This window comes from Schistocerca cancellata, chromosome 4 (genome assembly GCF_023864275.1).
Source record: "Schistocerca cancellata isolate TAMUIC-IGC-003103 chromosome 4, iqSchCanc2.1, whole genome shotgun sequence".
Lineage (NCBI taxonomy): Eukaryota > Metazoa > Arthropoda > Insecta > Orthoptera > Acrididae > Schistocerca > Schistocerca cancellata.
This window is the reverse complement of record NC_064629.1, coordinates 886,883,830-886,888,725: the sequence shown is the minus strand read 5'-3', so window position 1 is coordinate 886,888,725 and position 4,896 is coordinate 886,883,830.

Sequence of the window (4,896 nt, the reverse complement as noted above, 5' to 3'; positions counted from 1 at the left end):
TAAAGTGTGTTTGTTTGTAGCTATGTAATAGCTGGTTCATACCTAGAGACTTTGCATTATATAAAGTAAAACCAAGAGCAATTCCCGTCTGCAACGGAAGTGGTTCGGCACTCAGCCTGGGCGGCACAGTTGACAGTCGGCAGCCAGTAGCCGATGAACGAACAGCGCAGGTGCCGAGCGAGGCGTACAGTATTGCAATTGAGATGGAATGGCCTCGGATGTAATTTGTGGCTGAAAATAGTGCTCTCGATTTGGGAAAGGCTCTAAAAATGATATCAACGACGCCAAGAAGAAGGAAATAGAGCTTATTAATGCCAACGAGAGACCACGTAACCGCCACATGCTCGCCACCACGATTGTGCAACCACTTCACCACACATACGAGAGGTTAGAACTGTATAACTGTATGAACCACTACTTTTGTGTTTGGTTTTGTGAAATTACAATTCCAATACTGAAAAGCTGTGTTTGAACAATTATGTCCTGTGCACTTATCCAAGTACGATCCTCTCCTTGCAAGTGATGAAATCCGAGTATCCTCGTTATAAAGAACTGGTTAATTTTCTAATTTACTTACCTGCGCCAATTATTTAGTGAGAAAATATTAATATGTTTTTGATTAATTAACTCTTGTATAGACAAAGAAATGCACTTAATAATTAACATATTTGAAAGTTTTCACAGCTACACATTGATTTCAAATTGTGTGTGACAAAGTTTTGTGCTAGTACACTTAATATGCTTGGTAAAAGTTACTTGCTTCACATGCAGATAAAAAGAGAGTTTTTATGTATGATCATTTTGAATCTTAACCATAAACTGAACTTTAATATAATATCAGGGAAGAGTATTACCTGGGGAAAAGTGTTTTAAAGTTCATTTACATTAACATGTGTCAGTAAAATTCACTTGCTTCACAAGTGACGTAAAAAAAACGTTGATTTAGATGTTGATGGAAGCTGAATTTTCACTTGAAGTCATGTTTATAGTAGTAGATAGTACTGTCAATGCTAGTCGTGTTGAAACATTGCAAGATTAAAGATCTCAAATGGGGGAATAATCTAATTCTGAATCTGTGTATAATTTTGCTTTTATAATGAGGGGATAGTTTGTGGCACCACATTTCATTCTTTTATATCAGAAAAACTAATCAGGATAACTGTTTTCTTGCCAAAGGAACTTAAAGTGATTATCAAAAAAGTGAATCTAGAAAGTTGTATACAGTGACTTTATTGTTGTATACTGTAAATGCGTGTTATTTGAAATTGACTATTATCATGTGCTGTATTGTCTGATGTGGGTTGTGAAAAACCAGTTTAGAAAATTAGTTAAAGGCAGAAGTAATGATTTAGATTAATAAGGGAAAGGCCTCATTTGCAAACCTGTGACTGCTCACCTATAAAATTGATAACTGCTGCTACCTACTGTGGTTCGTCCAGCTGTGTGTATTCATTGCACTTCGCTATCAGTAATTAATGAAAATTCCTCTTGCAATAGTAAGAATAGATTCTTCATGAATAATGTTTTCACATTATTATGCCTAATTAGGCTGGCTACCGTATTGTTATTTCATTCACCAGTAATCTGCTACTGAAATTTCTTGCCAAATTTAGTCTTTCTGCAATCTGCGAACTACTATCATTACGAAGTTAAAGTTCGACGTCCTATTCCTATTGAGAAAAACACAGTCAAAACCAAAAGTTCTCCCAGAGGGTAACATTTACGGTGCGTAGTAAACCATATTTGGAAATTAATAGCACAAGGGACGCCAGTAGCGTTATAAACCCATCCAGAAAACGACAAGCTAAAGCTGAATTGCACACTCGAAATCCTGATATTACTAATGATGTTTACATATCTATTGAATTAAGAGAAATGACCATCTTGTATTACACGAGGTAACAGAAACCAAAAGTTATTTTGCATCTTTTATTGTTGGGAGACTGGTCTGAAATGCTGTGGTTTTACTGAGTGACTCCATGCGTATGTAATCTAAGGAAATAGAACACCATGTTAACTAATTTCCATATATAGGTGCAGAAAATGAGCTCCTTTTTTCTCAGATACATATTCTAAACTTGGTCATCGAACATGTAATCATTTGGAAGCCGGTAATCGACGGACGATGAAAGAAGGGTGTCGGCGGCGCCTTAGCGCGAGGGCTCGGCCACTTACAGGGGGTGGAAGGCTCGCGTGAGGCCGGTTTCGCTGGCCTGTCATTGGAATGATTAGGGAGATTTCCGCCCGGGTAACTGGGTGACAAGCGGCGTATAGCGGCACGCTGCACGCAACCACACTCTTAACAGCTCCCCTCCTTCGTGCTCATTTCATTTTCTTCTCATCCGCTTCATTGTTTAGCAAGTCGCACGAGTCGCATAAATAAGAAACTCTAATTATTTCGTCTCCCTCCTACATGGGAAAACGTTCCTACTTCTCAGCAGTACGCTAAGATATATTAAACAGCTAGAGTTGTCGTGGCTAATCGCTGCATGATAGCAGTGAGGAATGAGGCTTCTAAATCTGATGCTCTCGCTCTTTCTTCTTACTTTTGGCCCCTAGTATAATTTGTCTCATGGTGGAGCCAGGTCCATTGTTTAGTTGAGTGTTTCATGGTGTAACACGAAACGTTATCCTGGAAGAATTATCTATGTAAAATAAATAAGCTGAAATGAATTTAATGCATGACTATGCGGAGATAGTACATTTAGATCTGCTATAACACTTAACAGAAGAACTGAAACCGGAAGTAATACATTCGTATCGCATTGTCCTTAAATTATCTTATATTTAAATCTTATTTTATTTGTCCTGGATATTACAGAATTTTATGGCTGTTATTGAGCCGTTAGCGGTTTCTTCCCTCATGCCCATCTTCACGTGGCTGCACTTTTTGTAGTACAGTATCATATTCATCAGCAGTATGACCACTTCCACACAACATAAGACTGTTTCCGTAGTAGGTTAGTACTTCCTACAGCTTGAAAGCTTGCTAAGGTTAAATGCATTAGTCATCCTCACACAAACCTGTGTCGTCCGTTATTTCTAATGACCTCTCTGCTATTTAGGTACACACGGACTTGAACTCGTAAACTTCACATTTAATGTAGTGAGCTATATAGGAAGTTTGATGTTATCGACTTTTTTGAAGTAGATATTACGTAGCACTTGAAAAATATTTCAGAAACTATCAAAAGACAATGTCGGTTACTCAAAGAGACGGCTACAGTCGTGGTCACCTCCCTTACACAAGACGAAATACACTAGAGTTTCTGAATTTTGCAGTGCTGTGAACGAAATACGAATGTGATATGCACTCACTGGTGGACCAAATCTCCGAGAGAGAGAGAGAGAGAGAGAGAGAGAGAGAGAGAGAGAGAGAGAGAGGGAGGGAGGGAGGGAGAGAGAGAGAAGAAAGACTATTGGAATTACGGAACGCTGCCGCAATCCTTGGCATCTTCGTCGTCGACATATAAATACTACACACGAAAGTAGTATACCGGATGTGAAGATGAAAACTAGACATATCCCCTACTTAAAGTCCTAGCAAGATACTAGATTGCAGCCATTTGGCAAATTTTTCTGTATTCAGCAGTCCTCAGGCAAGACTGTTTAGGATATCTATCAACAGAAACTATCCACAGTATACTCAACGCATATGCATAAAATAGCTAATTCCGTATGCAACACAAAGCAGAAAGCCTCGATGCACGTAATGGTGTAAGAAACAAAGTATTCTGGGACAGTCTGCAATTCAGCAGCACTGAACGCATCTAAGGACAGCCGCCCTCACCACAGCTACTCTTGAAGTTCAGTGTTGCCACTGACGACAAACGATAAAGTAAGTATCAGTGATACTTTAAGATTATTCATACTTACAGTACTCCTGGCATGTCACTGACGTAATGTTGTCACGTACTTCGTTCGTAAATTTAATTTTGTATAGACGTATAAGTCTGTGACATTTGGACATGTTGTACCAGATTTGGTAAAATACTCTACGTATTTAAGATCTCATAACTGCATTATAATTGTTCACTATCTTTATTACTTATGTCTACACTCCGCAAACCACTTTACGTCGTACAGCACCATAACACTCCCATGCCTTTTGCCGTTGTATTTCCTAACTGTGCTCCATAAAACGACTGTCGATAAACTTACCTATGAGCTCGTATTCCCCTGATTTTACCATCTCCATAACTTGGTATGGCGTCTTGGGAGGAGGTAACATGTTACCAGACCATTTTCGGAAAGTACGATCTTAGAATTTTAACAATAAATCTCTCCAAGGCGCACAACGCTCTAAATTTCTTAAGATTTCGTGTGTTTATTCGACAGGGTTATTCACAAGTACCTGTGGGATTACAGAAGACGGCTGCGCGAAAATTAAAGGCATACAGGAAAATGTCACATATGGGTGGATACATCATCTCTCCCAATTTCATTCGTAATACCTGCAGTGAAGGAGTTGCAGAATGCAGCACTATGGCGCAGACATGTCACTACACGCAGACCAATCATCCACTCCGTATTAATTCTCATCTGTAAAAAGGCAAGCCAATCAACAGTTTTCCAAAGTGTTAGATTAGCGCCTTTTCACAGAAGAGCCTTCAAACACTTGTACGCCCATATTGCCGATTGCCGCATCACAACCGGCGACTGTGATGAGGACCTGTAATCTAAGTTATAAACTTGCGGAGAGACTCTATCCACGGATATATACACTCCTGGAAATTGAAATAAGAACACCGTGAATTCATTGTCCCAGGAAGGGGAAACTTTATTGACACATTCCTGGGGTCAGATACATCACATGATCACACTGACAGAACCACAGGCACATAGACACAGGCAACAGAGCATGCACAATGTCGGCACTAGTACAGTGTATATCCA